The sequence below is a fragment of the Stegodyphus dumicola genome, chromosome 2, assembly GCF_044657685.1.
Source record: "Stegodyphus dumicola isolate Sdum_Otavi_A_Nest chromosome 2, ASM4465768v1".
NCBI lineage: Eukaryota > Metazoa > Arthropoda > Arachnida > Araneae > Eresidae > Stegodyphus > Stegodyphus dumicola.
In genome coordinates this window covers 205260683-205277498 of record NC_140769.1, presented here as the reverse complement: position 1 = coordinate 205277498, position 16816 = coordinate 205260683, and the positions used below count along the sequence as shown (strand labels likewise).

General features: G+C 31.3%; 1 protein-coding gene and 1 long non-coding RNA gene across 6 annotated transcripts in view; both read left to right on the top strand.

Annotated features, from left to right (window-relative positions):
• LOC118181150 (coiled-coil domain-containing protein CG32809-like) overlaps window positions 1-16816 on the top strand; it is a 1535131-nt gene that overhangs the window by 83139 nt on the left and 1435176 nt on the right. The gene's annotated exons all lie outside the window — the stretch shown is intronic.
• On the top strand, window positions 9155-15266 carry LOC146998800 (uncharacterized). Its single transcript, XR_015039350.1, has 3 exons — window positions 9155-9260; window positions 12015-12104; window positions 15125-15266. It is a non-coding gene; the product is annotated as an uncharacterized LOC146998800 (long non-coding RNA).

Below are 16816 nucleotides of genomic sequence, written 5' to 3'. Positions count from 1 at the left end.
ACCACTATCTAATGATTGATTGGAATAATACATAAGAGTGTCAAATTCTTGTTTTCTTATCATAACATTAAAATTTATGTAAGCAATAAAATTATGAAAATTGACAATACTTATAAGAATGAGAAAAAGTAACTTTTGGCATATTCTTTTCTTACAGTGAGTTTTTGGAGGACATTGTGTGAAATAAGAGAATTGATATTCAGCATTCCTTGTTGATATTTCCGATAGCTTCGTTTCGTTTAGTATTGGTCCAAAGGCATGGAAAAAAATAGGCAAAAATGTGCGAATATGGCGTTGAAAATGCGAGTTGTGGCTTCAGCGGTAAAGTACGAAAAGCAATTTCCAAGATTCCCTTTCTTCTTGCTATTTTTAAAGTTCTTTTTACAAGTATGTTCATCATTGATACATCGGAAAACTTTCTTATCAGTTTTGTATCTTTTCTTATGATTTAAGTGCCTTTTTACTTGAAAGAATAATACGTACGTTTCGGCATCACCTCAAATCGTAGCAAAGAGAATTTATAGTGGTACCATTGCTTAAGAAACGAAATTCCTGTCGAAGCTATATTAACAGCAATTTGGAGTCATTTTATGCATAAAGGCTACCAAAAACTATGTGCGAGACACATGTTTAAGTGGGAAAATACGAGCAAGAAATAAATATAAGTATAATTTCTTTACATTTTACTTTTCTTGATTACGTTTTTATTTTCGCGAGTTTCCAATTAGGTAAATCATGTTTCAAGACACTTAATTTGTGAATAGCGATTTTTCGTAGTAACTTGGGCAACCTGCATGTCGCGTGATAAAATAATCTGGCAGGAAATTTAGTAAATAATTAAAGTTTAATTTAATGTATCATGGATAAATATGGACGAATTAAATTGTACGATATAACGATTTGTAGTACGATTCTTTTTGATTTATTCAGAATAATATACCTAAGTGCTGAAGAAATGGAGAAAATAACAAAAATTAGGAGTTGAATAAAATCCATTTCAGTCTTTTCTGTTTATCACCATCATAAACATATATTTTCGTTTTTCACTTCCGCTGAATTAAATAGAGAAAGAGATTGAAAAAAAAGGAGAAAATTACCAATCTATTCCATGCTTGGTTGTAAAGCTTTCCAATCTGTAGAAAAATCTCGCATTCGATTTGCAACTCTGGTAAACTTTATTGGGTATTCCATTAAGTTGAAGAACAGGGAAGATATAAAAGCCGATATTCTGCCGGATATTTCCAATTATTTGGAAGGTTTCTCTCCTGCTCTGGAGCTATAACGGTCATACTATCTGGGTACTTTATTGGTTATCTGAGGAGAACTGGGGTATTTACACCACGATCTCGAGATTTATCTGTAATAAAATCTGGCCACTTAGTTCTAACTGAGCATTCACCCTAAATCAAAGCAACTAAAAGCAGTAAATATTAAGGTCTGTGTATTTTTTTAACCCGAGGATTATAAAGTAAAGCACGAGCAATAATTGTATCACGAAAAAGAAAGGCAAACTTCACGAGGTGGCCGCAGATTAATTAGCGATAATTAAACACTTCGCGAAACGTTACCCGGCTTAGTACTTGCACTTACAGTTTATTGAAGCATTTTTCAGTTGAGGATATCCTTTAACATTTCGGAGAAATTAAAATGGAAAACGTTTATTCGAAAGAATCAACAACACAGAAAACAAATCCATGACAAAGAGAACATTATAATAAATCATTTTTCAATGACAACTGTGGAAATAACGTCGTTATTTTAGTTCAAGATAATCATTTAATTAAGCTGGTTTTTATACCTTATACTACACATACTATGTGCTGACTTTTATCATCTGTTCGTAAAAGAGGATTGTTTGGGATCAGAATTCTTTGTCGGCACTGAAAGGCAATTGAAAGCACAGTTTAACTTCCGGAAACGACATTTTCGTCTACTTCAGAAGTCAAATAGAATTAGGGGTAGTTCAAAATTATTGTGTCCTTTTTCTCGAGACTATGGAACAGTAATTGGGCTTTATTTTGCAGCGTATTGTTGAAAACATTATTTGCACATAAATATAAGTAGGCTCCCCTAACCACTATACGTCCAGACAGTATAGTGGTTAGGGGAGCCGACTGCGATACCGAAGGGCCCGGGTTCGAATTCCGGAGAAGGCATGGATGTAAATTGTCTATCCTCTCACAGGAGGTACCGGTGAACACCAATTACGAACCTCCTTAATAAAATGACCACCATGTCTGGCCTTAGAAGTGGTCTCTACTGAAAAAAGGCAAATGTCCACCTTTAACAAGTCCAATAAAAATTTCAAAAAAACTCCAAAAATTCGCTGATATTTTTTATATTCGCAGAAAAATCTGATATTTTCGAGGCCGTGGATAATTTCTTTAAATTCACGAAAAAAGCCGCTGAAATTCACACCGCGATAAAGGTATTTCTCTGTTTATACTACAAGCAATGATAAGCTTACTCGTATTGGTTCTCAGAGCCTTGCTAGATCGGCTATGTGAAACGTAAAGCACATTATTATATGAAAACGTAAAAGATTACCTCTGAAATTCAAAACTTACGCAAAAAAAAGTTACTGAGAAGTATATTTCTTCAAAATTGTTAAATAAATACATAACTATAAAGATAATGCTTAGTTACTTTTTTTATTACATCTTATGCAAAAATTTCTAAACAGTTCAAATTTAAAAATTAAATGAAACACCACAATTAAGATATTAAAATAATAGTAAAATCAATTCCCATTAAAAAGATGCTTCATTATGAATGAAGGTCTTCTACAGTTTTTCCATAAATATATTTTCTCACTAACGGAGCTATATTCATTCCTGGTACTTTTCTGTTAACCGGGCTCTACTTAAAATATAAATGTTGGCTTGAAAGTTGATTAGATGGCAGCAAATTAACGGTTCACAAATCTTAATGTAAAAAATAAATATTTTACATATAAGAAATATAATATATATGATGTTTAATATGCACAATGCCAACTTTCTGCGCGATGTCGAGTTTTTGTAGTTCTCTCAAGAAGTTTTTTTTTTTTTTTTTTTTTTTTAAATTTTTAAGTGAAAGCTCGTCACTATATATATGCACAGAATGAATTCTTTCCATGTGCACAGCTTCAGCCATGCGAGAAAATTAACATTGATAATATGACTGCCCATTCTCTAACGAATTTAAGAAGTCGCGTGAAATTCGCTACGGTATGAAATGAGAATGGAGGACACTGCTCTGAGCTCTAGTATTTTTTTATTCCGTCAATAAGATGAAACAAGTTGAAAGGTACCTAATCCTGTAGACCAGCTGTTCTGCCGATGGCGGAAAAATAGTTAATGCCAAACAAAAGTTAGTTATAAAATTGATACCATCAGTCATTATAACTGACATGTACATTGCTATTACATACTAACACCTATACCAGGCACGGCCAAAAAATCGAGTTCGAGGTAATTTTTGGTCCATAGTGATTGTTAGATAACATTTCATCGTCCTATCGGCATCATAGTGGTAGGTGAGTCAGTTACCATAGTGTTGGGTCCGGGTTAGAATCTCGGAAAAGGTATGAATGTTTGTAAGAGTTCTTTTCGGCAGAGTGATACTTAAAACACTGTTAACCCAAAAGTTTTGTTTGGAGGCTGGTGATAGAGAAAGAGGAAATATAAAAAAGTGCGGACCTGACCTGTGCAATATTCTCTGTCAAAACTGGAATCGAACAAGGCAAAGTCATTTTGTCATCTCTTAAAAACCGGTATAACATCTACAAGTTACCATAAACAGCACGTCGAAAGAAACATTTTTAAAAATTTTTGTTTCTGGGCTATCTGATTGGTTGACTTATGCGAAAACAAATTCACTAGAGAAACTGTATGAGAAACAAAGCTTCAAGCTTTAGACCGTCAAGAAATTCAGGGGATCTGGCTCATGAGCTGAGCTACCGTGAAGCACATTTTGGTAGATTGCGTCTGTTACGCATGCATTTTACAAATTATATTGCTCAAGCAATTTAGCTCTCCATTTATACGGCGTAGAAACTAAATTTACCTGCCTAGAACTCATCTATGATTGTTTGAATGAAAGCATGTTCATTTTGTATCAAAATAAATTTTTCCTTCCGAAATATTTTCTTGCTATTTAAAAAAATCTGATGTGTACACCACATGACTTCCTTGCACGGAATATTAAATTATACGCATTTTTTCTTGAATTTCATTTAAATTGATTGGATTGAATTAAATCTACTTCGTCGACAACGCATAAACCACAATAGAATAAATGCACTCTTTAAAATTCCCTATGTTTGTTTACTATAACGACACTCTGAATACACAAAATTAATATCATTTGAAGAATTATCGTTGCCAAATGTTCTATTCAAATACTATAATAAAGCTAAATTGATGTATGAAACAAATTAAGCAAACAAAACAGAAAAGAAACAGTTTTTCACAGACGATTTAGTATTTCTCATTCAATTAATCCAGCTCTCACTTCGCGACAAGGCAAAAATACATGAAAGCTCAAAATATCTGCATTAAACATTACGAAGTAAATCGTAAACACTTATTTCCTCGAAAAAATTCCAGAAAGGATTAAGCATGATTTAATTCGCAATAATAAAAGAATGCGTTACCTTTGTTGTTGCGAAGTTACGTTTCTCTAGACTAGCAACAAATTCACTAGTCTGCTGTTTCAAATGTAAACAATCAATGGCCGCCGTAAAAAAAAAAGGCTTAGCGGCACTTAAACAACTTTAAAATTGTTGATAATTCTAAAAATATTGCACACAGATTTACTAAAGGCATACAAACCTTAACCGGAAGATAAAAACAACATAATTGAATCATTTTTAAAGCAAAAAAATGTACAATTTACAAACATATACGAGTAAAACTGAGATCACTGAGCTGGGTAACAGAGTGGATATATATATAAATATATTTATATACGTTTGGTGTAGCCGATTGCAACCAAAATACGAGGTGCACGTCTACATGTTATAGAAGTCTTATATACAAAATTTCAACGTTCTGAGGCTACTCGTTTTTGAGTATGCGAGATACGTACGTACGTACTTACGCACGTACGTACATACGTTCATACTGAAGCCACGAAAAATTCTCTTCAGAATTCATTTTAAAGCAGTTTTATAATTTTTTTGGAGTAAATGTGTCTTTTATTCTGTCCTTACGCACAGATATCACGCAAAAACATCGTTAAATTGCATTCGATAGCGGTCAGAATGGATATTTTCATTGAAATATGTTGCCTGAAACTTTTCGCGATTACAATACTCCCTTTTTACTTCGTACAAAGAAGTAAAAACACGCTTAGCATTTTTTAATCTGAAGACATTTCTCTATTTGTAATTTCACAACATGTCAAAATCCCTATTATTAATCAACTCTCAAACTTATCCCTTTCTTTAGTATGCTTCCAGTTTCCATTAAAGTAAATTTTAAATAATTTAATTCCCCTTCCCCAAAAAAAGAAAACATTTAAGGCTTATTACGAGCAATGCTGATATAGTAATTAAACAGAAAAGAATGCGTTTTCTTCAGGCATACTGGGTAATACCTGAGGTTGGTGTATCGAGTATGTATCTTTAGTTTTTTTTTTTTCCACCGAAACCGGCAATATGCCCGAGGGTATCTTTGGACCACTCGTAAGAGACTTCCTGCTTCATTGAAATTTTTTTCGAAATGGAATATTTATAAATTATAGCAAAACCAACGACGCCTGTCTATCTAAGGAGAATAATATCTTCGTGACATTTTAAAACGAACTGGATTGTATCGGAGTTACATATGGGAAAAACCAGGAAAGCTGTCGTGTAACCAGCTGGTTCTCCAAGCTGAACTCTGGTGGAGTAACCAGTGTAATCGGTATTGCAGTTAGGTGATGGCGTGCACTGAACTCTGGTCGAACACACAGATTAGTCTTCTTATCTACACAGGTATTATGTTAGACTGTATGATAAAGAAATGTGAAAGAAATAATTTGAACGTCATTTAGTTAGAGAAGGGAATACCAACATCGATAAAAGTTAATATGAAATAAATTCATCTGTGGTAACATTCTCCTTTATTTATCCAGTATAATGAAATTTATAAATAATTGTATTTCTGAGACTCTGCGTTATAGCTTAAATTTTGTCTATATCTAGTGTTTTATTACACTGAATAATTCCCATTCTGATGTTTAATGCCTTCAGAGGATCTAAATATTCCCAATCTATGCATCAAATGATGGTTTCGGAACAAATCAGTACGCAATTCGACATGGAGCGCTTTGTGAATGAATTTACAAATCCACGAAATTATGCTATCGATTAATAATAAATCATTTCCTGTCGCATTAATTCTATGCAGGAATACAAACATCTGAGCGCTAACTTTATTTGATTCATGCAGAGTGAAGAAGACCATAAATATCGGTAAGAGAAGTAATCGATATTTCCTGCTAAGTGTCATAAAATATTTCGTGCTATTATTATGCATGCAAGAGAGGACATGAAAAACGAGTTTCAATGACGATGCTTTGCATATTTCCATTCTTTCCGCTTTTTGAACCTGATAATGTGAAGATTAAAGTACGTAATTTTGAGGTTACGAAAGCTATGAGTTTTCCCTGAATTTTTATTTCATCATTTGTCTTATAGGTATACAATATATATAACAATATATATAATACAATATATATAATACAATATATACAATATATATAATACAATATATACAATATATATCATACAATATATACAATATATATCATACAATATATACAATATATATAATATAATATATATATGTATAATTACAAAACAATCTTTTGTACAAGATTCTAATTAGAATTTACTTTGTTTTTTCCCTTACTTTGGGGAGGGGCCAAAATTTGCAGGTGAACTGTTATGATTAAAATACATTGAAATGGTTCATCGGCTAATTCCGGATACAGAAATGCAAGGATTTTTCTGGAAGAGAGATTTCAATTGATTTCAATGTTCCTCCTCCTGACGATGTGGCATTGAAGTTGATTTAATTCCTCTTCTATTATGTTCTTTTTTCTTTAAATTTCATTGCTTGTTTGAAGAGTTTTGATTTTAACATTTATTAAATTCTTTATTACATTTATAGGATTTTTGAAATTTATTACTTATGAATATACCCCCATAGCACAAAACATCCTCAGGATGTCCTATTTAAGTCGCAATATCCCGGGACATACTTAGGATGTCCTAAGGATGTTGATTCTCAGATGTCCTGAGGAGATCGTAATTTAACATCCTGAGGATGTCTTATTTAAGTCGCTATGTCCCGGGATATGACAGGATGTCCTGAAGATGTTGATTCTCAGATGTCCTGAGGAGTTCACCAATTTCACATCCTGAGGACATTCATTCTGCATTGTCCGGAGGACTTTCGTTGTCAAACATTTTTAGGATATTTGTTCTCAAATTTACCAGTTTTAATTTTTTGACATTGCACATCTGAAACTTGCACATTATTTTATTTTTCATATGTATTTTACTAAGTTGTTTCTAAATGCTGTACATTAAAAATATTGATATGATTGATGATTTATTCTTGTTATTTTGTTATTAATTTTAACTGCTATTTTTTCTGACGTTTTTAAAAATTTATTTAGTCATGGAAAAGATTTTTTTCAATGGATTAGCATTTTCTAGAATATTTGCAAAATTCTAAATAACATATATTTTTTTTTATAAAAAATGTGTAAATTACATGTATAATTACTTACAGATTACAAACCCTACTACAAATATAGGTAAAATTAGATATAGATATATTTAATTACGGAAACGAATTTTTTTTTTTTTTTTTTTAAAGTTGGATATAGAGACATTAGGTATTTTTTTGGGAAGCAGGAAACATGAAAAATTAGCAACTGCCTTCGCCGGGAATCGAAGGACGGACCTTTGGAATACCGGCCCAGTGTGCAGAACCACTACACCACGAAGACACGCTAGGTGTGGTGGTGGTGTATTTAATAATGGCAAAGCACACTAGGGCTATCTGCCTAAGGGAAGGGATGTCTTCGTGGAGGACTTTCTAAGGGAAACTGGCTCGTATACACGTTACACGTGGGGAAAACCACGAAAACACCCATGCAGCCAGCCCGTTCGCGGGATTCGAACCTCGGATCGCACTACCAGGGTTCAGCGACTTTACCGCTCGGCCGCTGGTGGGCCGAAGACACGCTAGGAAAGCGGGAGAAATACCTTATATTACTTCTCTTTTTAAAGGCCGACTTTTTTTTAAGGGGATCCAATCACTAAATCCTGGGTGTGGATATACCTCATCCAACACCTTTTTAGTTTGGGCGCCACTGTAGAGACATTAGGATTTTTTTGGGAAGCCGTAGAGATGAAAAATTAGCAACCGCCTTCGCCGTGAATCGAACTACGGACCTCTAAAATACCGGCCCAGCGTGCAGAACTATTACACCACGAAGGCACGCTAGGAAAGCGGGAGAAATACCTCATAAGGAAAATTTTTTCCTCTAATTACAGGACAGAAAATGTTTTTCAATCGCGCGATCTGTTATTGATATTCGAGCATATTGTTTTAGAAACCAATGCACCATTATTATATGCTGGCTTATTTTATAGTTATATGCAGTTTAATTTTATGTTCATGTTACTGTAGTATTGTCATTATAATAAAAGTATATTGATATTGAATTACAGTCGTGCGATAATTTCGCAGTAAAGATACATCTCTGATGACTATCCAAGATTCTAGAAACTTTGGTCTTATATAGAGATGGTCGTCTTATAGAAATAATGCTTAATATTAATATTTATTTATAATCTCAGAACTATTGGTCACTTTCAGAAGTGGTCGTTTGAGAGGCGATATTCTATATATTTATTTACTGATACTCTCAGATTCCAAAATTTGTTTATATTCTCAGAAATATTGGATGGAAGGTGGTTGTCCCATACATGCAAAATTTTACATTTCATTAAAAATGAACTCGGCATTATTTAACTATTTCCCTATTAATTAATTAATTAGATAAAGAAAAAATTAGAAATAGTACTGTTTATTACGGAATAATGTAGGAAGTTCTACAGAACTATATTCTGTCGCGTCATTGCACATTGTATCCGGCAAACTACTAGTTCCTCGTATTCTTCCGCAAATCCGTAAACATCTGTCTGATTTGAAACGAAATCCAAAATGGCTGCGCCATGAGGTTAACTTGTATGGATAATTTTTGTTGCATGAAAGGTAAGTTCAGTTGCAATACTTGTATGTTTATTTTTTTTGCTTTTCGAATTTATGTTATTTATGTCATTTTGACAGTTAAGTGTTTCACAGCTTCATGAATTGTTACCATTCTGTCGTGAATTACGTGTATCTCAATGGCTGGCTGTCTTTTCAAATATCTAATTTGCCCTGCTATCCAAATGTTTATGACTGAATTTTTTTTAGTCTAGTTTATGCATTCAGTTTCAAAATAATATGTGTGATCAGATTGCTTATTATTTTATTGCAGCAATAAATTTATGTTAAATACTTTGAACAATTGTATAAAAATAAGAGTTTGCATTGTTTTGTCCAAAATATGTATGGTTGAAACATTATCTTAATCTAGTTTGTAATTCAAGTTTTTTTGGGGGTACTGTTCTGTTATTGGGACCAGAATCGGAAATGTATGAACCTGTGTTCGTAAGTATGTGCATAGATGTGTATATGTAGACACACAAACATACAAATATACAAGTATACATAAATACAATTCTGAACCCGGTCCTGATAACAGAACAGTACCTTTTTTAAATCTTTTTTGAATATTTTATAAAAGGATTAAGCATTTTTCAAAGTGCATATCATTTTAAGATTCGACTTGCAGGAAGACAAAATATGGTCATTCAATCAAATGCTTATGATTGCTTTTAACATTTTCTCATAAATATTGTTTGCATTTTTATTGTATTTTAGATACTTTAGTTATGTAAAGTGAACATGAGAATATTAGGAAAGCTGAAGAATATGAATAGCTACCATAATACATGTATTTTTTCATCGAGCCCATTGTTTTAGAAACCAATGCACCATTATTATATGCTGGCTTATTTTATAGTTATATGCAGTTTAATTTTATGTTCATGTTACTGTAGTATTGTCATTATAATAAAAGTATTGATAATTTTTGTTGAATCTTGCAAGTTGCCTAACATTCAGAATTATTACTACCGAATTTTACTGATAGGTTTTTTCGAGTTGACATAATCTATCTGATAAATAAAATAAACTGGTGTTTAAATTATATGCATTTCTCTTAATGTTTCATTGAAAGTGAGATGGAAATATAAATGCTATCCAGAAAAGTGAATTCTTTTTGCCTGAAATAACAAACTGTACTAAATGATTAATGTTTATATCATTTTAGAAATGTCAATATTAAAGTTTCTCCCCCTTCTCTTCTTTGATTTTGAAATAATTTATAATAAAATAATATATGCATAAGTGTAATTAATGTAAAGTGTCATTCAGTAGTATAATTTATTTTTACTGATATTTTTATATTTCTTATCTGGGTTTTCTTTTGGTGTTAGAAGGAGGAAAAGACTGTAATGTTTTAATTAAGGAAATAATTAAAACATTACAGTCTTTTAAATAACACAGTTACAGTAATGTTTATTGAAGCAATCAGTACTGTGTGATTGCCAGTGATTGAATAATGTTAAAATGCATTGTTCATAAGGTGTTGGTGTATTTAATTATGGCAAAGCACACTAGGGCTATCTGCCTAAGAGGAGGGATGCCTTTCGTGGAGGACTTTCTAAGGGAAACTGGCTCGTATACACATTACACATGGGAAAAAACACGAAAACGCCCATGCAGCCAGCCCGTTCGCGGGATTCGAACCTCGGACCGAACTACCAGTGTTCAGCGACTTTACCGCTCGGCCGCTGGTGGGCCATTTGTTCATAAGGAAATTTGCTTATCTTTGTGTTATAGATTTTATTTTGACATAAGCTGAAATTTGAATTATTGGAAGCACTTTGAAAACCCGAATTATTTCCTGAATCATTAATCAGGCCAATATATAACATACAAATTTTCATACAAAATTATTTCTTTGAGCATATTATAAAGAGCTCATTTAATTTTATTATTTGTACAAATTTTTGACAAAAGTAGCATGTAACAGTTAAAGATTTATTGAAACCTACTTGTTACTTGTGGTAACAAAGAAGTGTGAAAGATATTGCCACATTAGTGAACATGACGATCATTGATGCTTAGTTTAGTAATTTAATAATATATTGAGAAATGCTGGGAACTTTCAGAAGTAGACATTTCGGAAATGATGGGCTTGATAAGAAATTTACATGGTTTTTTTATTTATTCTTTAGTTAAGAATGGATTTTAGATGTTCATGTGAAAGAATTGTTAAAGTTTGGCATTTAAAAAAATGAATTAATAATATGCAATTATCTTTTTATTATACATATATTACTATATATTTCTAATGCGCTATGTAAATGTCAGTGCTAAACAATTGAGATACTATTGTCAGGGCAATCTTTTCTTATACATGAAAAATTCTGATACTTTCTTATCATCTGCCCTCACAGCTTCAACTTACGCTACAACAGCAAGAGTATGCACATGATAATAGCAAACTATGAATATGCATACCACACACATGTATTTACATGCTTTATATTTAATCTTTATTTCTGAATAGTATTCCATTGGATGAAAAATATGTGAATATTGACCCAATGTATATATTTTTGTGTGTGTGCATCCTAAAATTTCTTGTTTCTTATAAAGTGCTTATATGAATTACTACTTGTGAACAGAGCAGTAGATATGAACCATAAACTAACCATTTTGCCAATTTTCACAGCTTTGCTGATAGTCAGAAAGCACCAAAATTTGTAATAATGTTAAGTTTAAATGATGTTCTATACTTTTGTGTTAATTTTTCTATTCTATTAATTCTATTACTGATCAAACTTTCTGCAGGAATTTCAACTGGTTAAGATGTTATTACCATGTGGAGAAGAATTTGGTTTTCAAGCTAGAAAAAATTGCAGCTGAAGGATTTTGTAGAAGGTCAGTCAAACTGGTTTTAGTTAATTATAATTTAATTTTGGGTTAAAAATTCTCAAATTTATTTATCATAAGTGTCTAAAGGTCTTCTAAATTAAATTCTGCTTGTTTTTGAAATTTTTTATGACATTCATTCTTTGATTATTATTATTATTTTTTTTAATTTACTAACTTATATCCAGGCACATAATGTTGCATTTAATGCCATACCTTAAATATTGTAAAATGTTAAAATAATGCATTTCACTTAAAAATGTGGTTGTGACAGTAAATTTTCTGTTACATTTAATCATATCTATAAACATTGGTATACATCATTTTTCAATAATCTGTATATTATTTTGTGCATTTTTTTTACATCCAAGATCTGGCATATTACTTGCTTTTCAAACTGATAACATGGTGTAATAATGTAAGCTAATAGTTAAAGTTTACTATGGAACGGGCCAAATTTAATAAATTATTCTTTGATAGAAATTTATTCATGTGTTCAGTGTGTCTCATCTCTTTAAATTGCTAAAGTAAATTTTATGTACTTGCATTTAGGAATTTTGACTGTATCAGAGTAATTTTGTTTCAGTTATTATAACATGCAAGGGAAAAAATTCATTCATAGCTCCGTATTTAAAATTAGTTAATTAAAGTCCTTAATAAAGAGGGACGTTTTGTTGTTTTTAATGTCGATAGAGTTTAATTCAAAAATATGCCAGATTAAGGGTTACTTTTTAACCTAATTTAAAATTTTCATTACTTTAACACGTCCAATAATTGTTATTTTAACTCCGATATTGTAATAATATCAAAATTCCTTACTTTTTGATAGGTAATCCAAATGTAAAACAAGAAAAGAAAAAATCTAGAAGTATATTTATTTCATACCTCTAACAAATAAAAACAACACAAGCACTTTTTACTGTCTATCTGCATAGTGTGGCATGTCCCGTAAGACTGAGATTTGTATGGTCAAATCCATGTTTCAGTTAAAGGAAAATGCATGCACAGTCTTCTGATTTTCCCTTCGATTAAGGATTCTGTATATACTAGCGTAAGAAATATATTAGTTAATGCAGTGTTATACATCAATATTTATAGACAATTATTGTGGCTATGTTTATTATAATTTTGTTCACTGTAATGGCTGGAGTGCCTAAACCATCATGCTCTGTAAACAAAACTCAAATCTTCATCTCTGCATACTGCTCCACTAGTGTTTAAACCACTGAAATGGTGATTATGGTAGAACATCTTTGGTAAAAATGTACTCTACTGTAACCCTTGGCAAATCGTTTCTTTTTTTTATATCAAGATCGTCACCTGAGAGGATCGGCACCAATTTCAAGGTGGCCGCTACACAAAACCAAAATAAGAAGTCAGACATACACAAACTCTGTGTCCATGTACACATCGACCTATTAAAACAGAGAACTGCACAAACTGGGCATTGTGCACTGCCTTAACTTTGTCCATGTACACATTGATCTATTTTCACTTTAAGAAAATCAGAAAGTTAAAAATATCATAGTTACCAGAAAAAATTTGCCACTGTCTTAACACACAGACAACCAAAAATACACAAACAGAGAGGAATAAGTTACCAAAAATACATATTTCGTAACATAAAAAAATTAAACAACAAATCTTCTAACAAAAATTAACACACAGAGACAAAAAAATAAATGAAACGTCATTTTTTTAACATACCTTTTTTTTCACATGCATATGTTTAGGCTTCTCACCACCATCCTCCAGGTAAGCAATTCAATTAAATTTTTCGTCTCTTAGTCACCTCAGACATACTCAAACGATGGTACCCACACCAAAATAATAAATAGCATGTTCAAAATACAAGACCATACCACTTCCGTGCAACCAAACACAGCAATTGAAAAGAATGGTAAGAACCAAAAACCTGGGACCGTACAAAAGGTTTACTATTAAAAAAAGTAGCCCAAAACTAAATTTATCACAGCACGTTAGCAATATTTGCAGAAATAACTCCTTTTTATTGACAAAAAAAAATTTTTTTTTTTTTTTTTTTTTTTTTTTTTTTTCACAAAGGCTACTTTTGCCAACATTATCAACATTAAGGTTACCGAAAAACTTATTTGACACAATGGGCTTCCGCATTTCACAAACAACCAATACCACTTTGCGATTTTTTTTTTTCAGACAGAAACCAAGGTGTACCATACAGTAAAGATTAGCCACATCTTCATTTACTACTGTTACAAGTACTTCTTTGGTAAATTTCTGCAGTTAAATTCAAAAGTTTAAAATTGCATTAACATGATCAGATTCAGAGTCCATAGCTAGGGTTTTCAGCGCTCAGGGACAACTGAAGATTTCGCACCCCCTACTGCTTGCCAAGGATGGAAAACTTTTAATTCTAAAATGTTCTAACATCAGTTTGGCGCCCCTTGGATTCTGCACCCGGGGCCAGATGCCCCCCTTTCCCCCCTCTAGCTACGCCCCTGATCAGATTTTATTTTCTGCACGTAGCTAACAATTACTTATGTGTTGTCAGATAAATGTTAGCAGATGCAGTTAATTATTTTTTACTTGCCAATCTCATGAGACAAGTTTTTTTTTGCTCCTGCAAGACTTTACTTTACGTTGCAAAATAAATTCATTCTCACTCTTTTTGGACTTGCCTACACATTAAATTTAAAATAGTTTTATGAATAGGTAAGATGTGATTATCATAATTTTGTTTCTCTCTTTATCTTGGCAACTTTATATGTTGATTCAGTATCCAGGTTACCTACCAGTGGCTGATTGATAAAACTGCTCATATGTTCAGCTGGTGGTTTGAGTTTATTTTCTGACATAAAAAATTTTAAAAGGCATCCCCCATGTTTATTTTACTATAATCGAAAAATCAAATAATTGCTACTCTGTTTATAGGTACTAAACATTAAAATATTTTAAATGCTTCCTTTAATTTGCATTCTAATAGTAATTTGTTTAAATTTAATTATGAATTATATTCACATATAGTAATTGTGAGTGTTTTTTTATTTTAGGTGCTGTGAAAGGCAATGACAGAGATCCAATTTATCAAGAGTTCTTATATACATAAGAATACATGGATATAATATTGTTTTTCATGAATTCAAATAAGATGTGATAAATTGGATTAATAAAAACTATTTTGAATTTTGAAAAGTGTTTTTCCTCTGTTAATCATAATATAGTGCCATAAATTTCTGAATGTGTTTATTTTTCATCCAAATAAATAGCTTTACAAAAATTTGTCATATTAATAGATATTGCATAATTTAGCATTATTATAAATATTTATTATAGCAGATTTAGCTGAACTACTTTTTTAGTCTCTTTGCAGATGAAGTCACAAAGGTAAGTGGTTAGATATTTTTCTGTATTCCCCATTAAGTAATTTTATCTGGTAAATTACCATTACTTATATACTAAAGGTGAAAGAATAAGCTTTCCTTGAAGATACAAAAATTTGCAGATATTTCAAAAAATTGGTATACGTAAAAAAGTTCTTAAATTGCCACATATGCGAAACTGAAAATGTTATATATGAAATAGTTCAGAAATATAAATATTTTCATTATTTTTTAACTATAATTCACTGCATTTGTTATATATAATCACAGTTTAAGTTATTTGTTATATATAATCACAGTGCTTTTCTCACTGTGATTTCTCATGTATTTTGATTCATAAATACACGTACATAAATCAACGTATTTGGATTTCTCTTTTGAGACCGAATAAAAAATGAACTAAACATTCTCGTTGACATTGAAAGTTGAATAAAAGCTCACCTCAAAATAAAATGAATTAATAAATTTATGGAAAATTTTACATTGAATATATTGAGCAGAAAGAGTAAACTGAATATACTTTATGGATTAATAATTGGTAGAGTTGATAGCAGAATAAAATGCCTTAATTGCATGGTAAACAGTAGATCTTTTGAAGTTTTTCTATGTTGCATAAAATGCAGATTTAAATTTTTTATATTGATTGTCATATAAATGGCAATTACTGTTTTATTTTGCTCTGAAATGAATGGTTAGTAATAAAATTCTGGATGAGACAACCTTTAACATGCGCTAGAATTTACAAAGTTTAATTTGGTGCTGATTTCAACGGGTAAATTTCATTTTACTGAATTTTGAGTAAAATAATACCAATGAACCATTGCAAATTATTTTCAGAACTTTTTTTTTTTTAATCTAAAAGGGCTATTAGTTTTGAAATGTGACTTCATATCGTCAGTCGTAAACTTGTTTCGCTTTTCATTCAAGTCTTGCCATTTGGCAAAATTTAACATATTTACCTTTAAAATCTAATATATTATTGACTAACAAGCCAAGCTATTTAAAAGCATTACACACAGTTCTTAACAATCCTTTTTTTTAATTTTTAATCCGATTGATTTAAAATGCATTTAATTCATGATATATCTAATTGAAAACATTTTAATATTTCTACATAATTACATGATATATTTCTTCATTTTTCAAATATATAGAATATATATAACTTTCTGGTGTCAGTATCTTATAAAATGTTTTGCTATTTCCACTGCCCCATCTGTATTGATAATCTATGCATTCATAAACTTTTAGCCACTTTGAGTGAATGCTAAAATCTGAGGGCTTTTTTTTAATTGTGTGAGCAGAAAGATAGAATTTTAGAAGAGCTTCTTGAGTTACCTTTTGAATGATATAAAGAATTGT